The sequence below is a fragment of the Triticum dicoccoides genome, chromosome 2B (assembly GCF_002162155.2).
Source record: "Triticum dicoccoides isolate Atlit2015 ecotype Zavitan chromosome 2B, WEW_v2.0, whole genome shotgun sequence".
Taxonomy (NCBI): Eukaryota; Viridiplantae; Streptophyta; class Magnoliopsida; order Poales; family Poaceae; genus Triticum; species Triticum dicoccoides.
The window spans coordinates 249,131,447-249,140,336 of NC_041383.1; positions in this window are offsets into that span (position 1 = coordinate 249,131,447).

An 8,890-nucleotide genomic window follows, 5' to 3' on the forward strand; every position below is an offset into this window, starting at 1 on the left:
TACAAGAGTGGATCTACCACGAGATCAAGGAGGCTAAACCCTAGAAGCTAGCCTATGGTATGATTGTTGTAATGGTTGTTCGTCCTATGGACTGAAACCCTCCGGTTTATATAGACACCGGAGAGGGCTAGGGTTACACAAAGTCGGTTACAATGGTAGGAGATCTACGTATCCGTATTGCCAAGCTTGCCTTCCACGCTAAGAAAAGTCCCATCCGGACACGGGACGAAGTCTTCAATTTTGTATCTTCATAGTCTTGGAGTCCGGCCGATGATGATAGTCCGGCTATCCAGACACCCCCTAGTCCAGGACTCCCTCAGCCGCGGAACGCACCGGGCGAGAGAAGCAGGAGGCGCGGGTGGCGGAGGTACAACAAGAGCTCCAGGCTCTCATGGAAAAACACGATAGTTTGGAGCGTGACTCATAGACTCGAGAGTCCGAGCTTGCGTCGGCTCTTGAGAGTGCCAAAGCCGCCAAGGCCGAAGCCCACAAGGCCCTCCAGGAAATCGAGGCATTAAAGAAGATAGCGGCGGGTAAGGCATTCTTCATGCAAAGCAAGCATGTAAAAGGGAATTACCTGTTACTTACCCGAATTCGGAGCTCTCCAGGAGCGTTCGCAGATCTGCCCCGCAGCGTGTCCCATGCTGCTGCTTTATATAGAGGCGAGGATGGGAGCTCGACGGAGAAGATGTTCTGGTCTCAGTATGCTGAGGCCGGACATCCGGTGCCCCTTAGCGACTAGCTGAAGCAGCTGGTCGAGCTCCACAAGGTGGCTGAACAGGCCATGAAGGGCCTTATAGTTCGGCTATGGCCCAAAGAGGCCATGCCTGGGAGCTACTTCGGCCTGGTGCGGCGGCTGGTGGATGCGTGTCCTTGGGTTGAAGTCATCAAGCACTCTGCCTGTATTGAAGGTGCCCGTCGGGCCCTTGCCCGTGCTAAAGTGCACTGGGGCAAGATGGATGCTGAGAAGCTTGTGACGGATGCACCACCGCCGGGCAAGGAGTATCGCACACCCGAAATGTATTATAAGGGTGTCCTGAAGGGTGCCCGCATTATTGCGGGTGAGTGCTCCAAAGATGTAATATTTGAGCAGACTCGCATTTTGTTATCCTGTGCGCTGAAAACTTTGTTCATATGCGCTAAGCAACGCTTGTTAATTTAAAATATTACCTTGTGTGCGGCCGTTTATCAAATCTGAGAGATGGCAAGTCGTCGGCTTTAACCCCCATGCCACGAGTGCTGGGGTGTTCGGGATAAACTTGAGCGCTCTTGTTCCCATTTTTGGGTCCATCTAGGGAGGCACTCAACACAACAAACAAGGCAACCGGACTTATAGTGCTTGAACACTCTCACTTAGCCATAGAATTCTATAATTTTAAATTTCGGCGAAGCCCCTAGTGTTCGGAAGGCCGATTTCGGGGCGCTATCCATGCCTGGGCTGGACAAAGACGGTTCCTCGCTCTAAGCGGCATAAGTCTTTAGGGACTCGAAAAAACCTCTCGAACAGCGACCGGCTCTCGCCTCATCATGACGGTCAGTTTTAGCTTTCTCCACTGAGGTGCTCGCCCAGCTCAACTGGGGCATAATCGCAGTGGTTCTCCCAGCGCTACCTTAGTCGATATAACGGAACGTAAGGTACCAAAACATGGGAGCCGAGAAAACCCAACTATTGACCCAAGACATGATTCGGAGCCGATGCATATAATGCTATAAGTTCGGGGTGCCGCACTTGTGAAAGTGTTCGGACTTATCACACCATAATGTGGGGAACTTAAGCCCCTGGTGTATTTAGCCATACCAAAGTGTACGGATGCAACATGTCGTAAATGAACATATGTATAAGAAAGGAATGCAATTATAGGCAAAAAGCGATGCATTGTTTATTCAAGAAATACTGCCATGAATGCAGAACGATACAAATAGTGCGATAAGCAAGGGGTGGGACTATTAAACATGTCCCCCTCCAGGGGTAGGCTACGGAATGGTGTATAAAACAGATTAAATGCTCGTAATGGAGACCACCTGGATACTCGTCGTAGCCTTTCTCCTTCCCTGGCTATTGCATCGTGAGTTCGGCAGGTCTACTGCCGGACAGGGCCTCTGGTAAATGTATTCCTGAGGATAAGACAAAAAAGGAAAGAAAAAGGATGACACACTTGGGAGCCCCTGGTGTGGTTGAGCCGCACTCTGGGCCTGCCGTGGTCGTGCCCCTCCCCCTATGCCCATGGTATCTCCAGAGCGTAATGATGTACGCGGGGTACTGGTTTTGCAATTTTGCAAGGGCTGGGGTTGGGGCCGCATTGCTACACGTGCTCGGAACGTGCCAGGTGGTCTTGTTGTAGGTTACTCCGGGCGCGCTTAGCAGTGTCTGATCGCTTAATGGCCGGACTCGAGAATTGCCTTAAGAGGCTGCTCTGCACTTCTGCCGCGAGAGCCGCTGTATGTTCCTCCATTCGGAGGGAGCGTTCAGTTTTTCCGTTGACCGTGATGACTCCTCGAGGGCCTGGCATCTTGGGCTTGAGGTATGCATAGTGCGGCACCACATTGAACTTTGCAAACGCGGTTCGTCCGAGCAGTGCATGATAGCCGCTGCGGAACGGAACTATGTCGAAGATTAACTCCTCGCTTCGGAAGTTATCCGGGGATCCGAAGACCACTTCCAGTGTAACTGAGCCTGTACAATTGGCCTCTACACCTGGTATGACGCCTTTGAAGGTCGTCTTTGTGGGTTTAATCCTTGAGGGGTCTATGCCCATCTTGTGCACTGTGTCCTGGTAAAGCAGGTTCAGGCTGCTACCGCCGTCCATCAGGACTCTAGTGAGGTGAAACCCATCGACGATTGGGTCTAGAACCAATGCGGCGAACCCGCCATGGCGGATGCTGGTGGGGTTGTCCCTTCGATCAAAAGTGATCGGGCAGGAGGACCATGGGTTGAACTTTGGGGCGACTGGCTCCATCGCGTATACGTCCCTGAGAGCACGCTTGCGCTCCCTTTTGGGTATGTGGGTTGCGTATATCATGTTCACCGTCCGCACTTGTGGGGGGAAACCCTTCTGTCCTCTATTGTTCGGCGGCCGGGTCTCTTCCTCATCATCCCTGTGCAGCCCCTTGTCATTGTTTTCATCAATTAACTTGCATGCCTGCTTGAATACCCAACAATCCCTGTTGGTGTGATTAGCTGGTTTTTCAGGGGTGCCGTGTATCTGGCACGAGCGGTCGAGTATTCGGTCCAAATTGGACGGACCCGGAGTAGTTCTTTTGAATGGCTTTTTCCGCTGACCGGGTTTGGAGCCTCTGAATCCGGCGTTGACTGCCGTATCTTCAGTGTTGTCGCCGTTAATGTGGTGTTTGTGTTTGTTGCAACGCGACCTGCCATTGCGGTCCATGGTATCCGGACTGCCAGAATTTTTGTCGAGGTTGTTACTGCGGGCTAACCAACTGTCCTCTCCCGTGCAGAAGCGGGTCATGAGTGATGTGAGGGCTGCCATGGATTTCGGCTTTTCCTGTCCTAGGTGCCGGGCAAGCCACTCGTCGCGGATGTTATGTTTGAAGGCTGCGAGTGCCTCTGCATCCGGACAGTCGACGATTTGGTTTTTCTTGGTTAAGAACTGTGTCCAGAATTGTCTGGCCGATTCGTCTGGCTGCTGAATTATGTGGCTTAGGTCATCAGCGTCTGGTGGTCGCACATATGTGCCCTGGAAGTTATCAAGGAATGCGGCTTCCAGGTCCTCCCAACACCCAATTGATTCTGCTTGCACGCTGTTAAGCCAATGCCGAGCTGGGCCTTTAAGCTTGAGTGGGAGGTATTTGATGGCGTGAAGGTCATCGCCGCGGGCCATGTGGATATGAAGGAGATAGTCATCGATCCAAACCGCGGGGTCTGTTGTGCCATCATAGGATTCAGTGTTCACGGGTTTAAACCCTTCGGGGATTTGATGATCCATTACTTCGTATGTGAAGCATAATGGGTGTGCGGCGCCTCTATATTGGGCTATATCACGACGTAGCTCAAGCGAGCTTTGTTTACTGTGTTCGGCCCGACCGGAATTACTGTATCCGGCGCGACGGTTGTCATCGCATGTCATGGGGCGCCCACGCGATCCGTAGATCGATCTTGATTGTCTTGCCTTATCCTCCAATATGTCTCGCAAGTCCGGCGCACTCCCCCATGGCTTTGTACTTTTCGAGCGATGCCGGGGTACGGCTTTAGTGGAAGGCCTAGAGGCTTCTCTGTCGCGGCCACGAGGTGGCCGTTCGGCCGTATTGTGCGCTGGTGATGTAGGTTTATATGCTTCCTCCTCTAATTGGGGCAGTAGCTTGCGTTTGGGGTAGCTTTTGGAGGCGCGTTCGAGTTCATGCTCTTCGGCCACGAGGACTTCGGTCCATCTGTCGGCTAGCAGATCTTGATCAGCTCTAAGCTGTTGCTGCTTTTTCTTGAGGCTATTTGCCGTGGCCATAAGCCTGCGTTTAAAACGCTCTTGTTCGACAGGATCCTCAGGCACGACGAATTCGTCGTCGTCGAGGCTTGCCTCATCTCCGGAGGGAGGCATGTAATTATCATCCTCTACCTCTTCGTCTGCCGCTCTCTCGTGAGGGCTGGCTTCTCCGTCCACCTGTGCTGAATCTTGCTGGAGGGGTTGTCTTCGGCACTGTCCGGGGTGTTATTGTCTCCGGTGCCGGAATCTCCATTCTTGCTGTGGCGGGATTTAGAGCGGCGCCGCTGACGCCGGCACTTAGGCTGTTTCTTTGAGGGGTCTTCCTCCGCTGTTCCCTCGCCGTTCCCATCCTTTGGGATGTCCACCATGTATATGTTGTATGACGAGGTGGCTTTCCAGTGCCCGATAGGCGCTGGTTCCTGGTCGTCTCCGGCATCGTCGTCCATACCGTCTTTGTCTTCGAAGTCGAAGTCTAGCATGTCGGTTAAGTCGTCGACAGTGGCTACGAAGTGGGTGGTGGGTGGGCTTTGAATTTCTTCGTCGTCTGCATCCCAACCGTCCTGGCCATTTTCCGGCCAAGGCTCTCCTGACAAAGAGAGACACTTTAGCGAATTCAGGATGTCGCCAAAAGGCGAGTGCTGAAAGATGTCCGTAGCGGCGAACTCCATGATTGGTGCCCAATCGGATTCGATTGGTAGGGGCGCGGGAGGTTCGAAGCCCAGCGAGGAGTCAGACACCTCGGAGTCACGAGCTTCACAAGGGACAGGGTTGGCATTCGGCTCCATCGCCGTAGAGGTAGCAGCCCCCGAGGCGGTGTCTAGCCACCCATCCTCGATTGGCGCAGTCGGCTCCGGGTTAAGGGTCGGAGCAGACTCGTGTGTGGCCTCCAGGGCATTGTCCGGTAGCAGAGCTAAATCATGCCCATCGTGACAGTGCGCCGTGCTCGGCTGTGGCTCGAATCTGTCGAAGATCAAGTCTCCGCGGATGTCGGCCGTGAAGTTCAAACTTCCAAATCTGACCTGATGGCCAGGGGCGTAGCTTTCAATCTGCTCCAGATGGCCAAGCGAATTGGCCCGCAGTGGAAAGCCGCCGAATACGAAGATCTGTCCGGGGAGAAAAGTCTCACCCTGGATCGTGTTGTTGTTGATGATCGAAGGAGCCATCGGGCCTATAGGTGACGACACAGAGGAACACTCAATGAAAGCACCAATGTCGGTGTCAAAACCGGCGGATCTCGGGTAGGGGGTCCCGAACTGTGCGTCTAGGCGGATGGTAACAGGAGACAAGGGACACGATGTTTTTACCCAGGTCTGGGCCCTCTCGATGGAGGTAAAACCCTACTCCTGCTTGATTGATATTGATGATATGGGTAGTACAAGAGTGGATCTACCACGAGATCAAGGAGGCTAAACCCTAGAAGCTAGCCTATGGTATGATTGTTGTTCGTCCTATGGACTAAAACCCTCCGGTTTATATAGACACCGGAGAGGGCTAGGGTTACACAGAGTCGGTTACAATGGTAGGAGATCTACATATCCGTATTGCCAAGCTTGCCTTCCACGCCAAGGAAAGTCCCATCCGGACACGGGACGAAGTCTTCAATCTTGTATCTTCATAGTCTTGGAGTCCGGCCGATGATGATAGTTCGCCTATCCGGACACCCCCTAGTCCAGGACTCCCTCAGGCAGCAAGGCATGTATTGTATTGTTTCCATCGAGGATAAAAAGATGGGGTTTATATCATATTGCTTGAGTTTATCCCTCTACATCATGTCATCTTGCCTAATGCGTTACTTTGTTCTTATGAACTTAATACTCTAGATGCATGCTGGATAGCGGTCGACGTGTGGAGTAATAGTAGTAGATGCAGAATCGTTTCGATCTACTTGTCGCGGACGTGATGCCTATATACATGATCATGCCTAGATATTCTCATAACTATGCACTTTTCTATCAATTGCTCGATAGTAATTTGTTCACCCACCATAATACTTATGCTATCTTGAGAGAAGCCACTAGTGAAACCTATGGCCCCCGGGTCTATTTTCCATCATATAAGTTTCCGATCTATTTTATTTTGCAATCTTTACTTTCCAATCTACATAATAAAAATACCAAAAATATGTAGCTTTTTATTATCTCTATCAGATCTCACTTTTGCAAGTGGCCGTGAAGGGATTGACAACCCCTTTATCGCGTTGGTTGCGAGGTTCTTATTTGTTTGTGTAGGTACAAGGGATTTGCATGTAGCCTCCTACTGGATTGATACCTTGGTTCTCAAAAACCGAGGGAAATACTTATGCTACTTTGCTGCATCACCCTTTCCTCTTCAAGGGAAAACCAACGCAGTGCTTAAGAGGTAGCACGGTTCTCTCACTGTCATCAAGATCGTTTTTATCAGCTTTCTTGGAGACCAACAGGGATGTCTCACTATCTTGAACCTTATCTGCATTACTTCCTTTACCATTGCATAACGAGGTACTGTTCTCCAATATTTTGTCCGCATTCTCAAAGAGAAGCAAGAAGACACATCACAGGTTTACCATGTTGTATATGAAACTCATTTTGGTAAACCAGTTCAGTAGTAAAGTGGACAGGATAACAGCATGAAACAAACATATATCTATGTACCATGGTCACTTTATGGTCTATATCATTCTAGTTTTTGTTGCCAAATCAAGATAGAGACACAATTCAAATAATATTTGTTCAAGACAAAGTAAAATAGACAGAATATAAGTGTGGGAAACTATAGAGCAATAACAACACTTGTAATGTGCATGACATGAGAACATAACTGTTTATTCAATTGAAACTGAAATCAACATAGGGCAAGTTACAACAACAAACCAGTTAAAGAAACAGGTTTAAAACATACCTGTTGCGCCATTGGAGTTTCAATTCCATCCTTCAAATTTGAAAATAGTTGGTATGAGTAAATAAAGTGATGCAAGAGCAAAGGAGTATAAACTATAGCTACAGAACCTGACCTGAGAACAAATCTTCTTCTCCTTTAAGCGTTGAGTTGGGATTCAGAGTGGTGGTCCTTGTGCTTTGGGCACTGCAGTTCCCTTACTAACTGCTCGTGTTTGGGTGCTCTGTGGTGGAGATGGTGTTGTGTCAACTGGAACTGGGTTACTATCTACCGGGGTTGGGGTTAGAAGGGGTGTAGCTGGTTCTCTGTCCCACTGGGTAGGGGTACAATCCGCGAGAGTCTAGGTTATGTGTGGTGGGGCTGGTTCTTGGGCACGTACAACCATGGTTCTATCTGCATCAACTGGTAATACTATCTTTTCTGAAGACCATGTTGTTACTCCCTTAGATGCTGCCATCACCCTCTCCAATTCAAATGGCTGATAAACAAGAAAAGTAATTGAAAGTACAGACATTGTATGATAGACAGGTGCAATGGATAGCGGGGAATAAAAGAGGGCATGAAATAATTCACATTTATGTTGTCCAACCAAACAGGATAGCATGACACAATTTTACATATATGATGGCTATCTAAATAGGATAGCATGACACAATTTCACATTATGATGGCTAACTAAAAAAGATGGAAAGACATAGTTCAAAATATGATGACTATGTAAACATGATGACATGATATAACTATATAATGTGTTTATTAAATAGGTTGGCATGCCATAATTCACATACATGCCGCCTATGGAAACATGATAGCATGATATAATTCACGGACAAAATGACATAATTCAAAATATGATGATTGTAAACACTAAACAGGATGAGATGATATAACTATATGATGTCTTTATTAAATGGGTTGCCATGCCATAATTCAGATAGATGCTGTGTATGTAAACATGATGGCATGATATAATTCAAATATATGATTTATATAGTAAGCAAGTAAGCAGATGGCAATCCATATATGATGTAAAAACTAAGCAATGCAATACAACATGCATGACATGGGTAATATAACCGTGCCAAGTTTGAGCATAGACCTCAGGGGGGAAATAGGACTGGTCATCAGTCTATGAATCCTCTCTGAGGAGCTCTCTGCAACCAGCAAGATGTCTGCTTCAGCAGGTAGCATTGTCTGCTCTAAATACCTTGTTTTCACTCTAGATACTTCCATCACCGCTTCAAATGGCTGATGCACAGGAAGAGTAGTTGAATATACAAACCTTGTCGACAAATGGAACACATAGTACAAAAAAATGATAGCATGATATAATTCACATACATGATGATTGGCTAAACAGCATGGCATTGCATAGTTCACATATATAATGCCTTTGCAACAAGATAGCATTGCGTAATTCACATATATAATGTCTTGCAACAAGATGGCAATGCATAATTCACATATATGGTAATTAGACACTAAATAGGTGGCATTCACACAAAGCATGTCTAAACTAATCAAATGACATAGCAATGTAAGTCACCATACGCATGATATGAGCAACATAACCCTGCCAA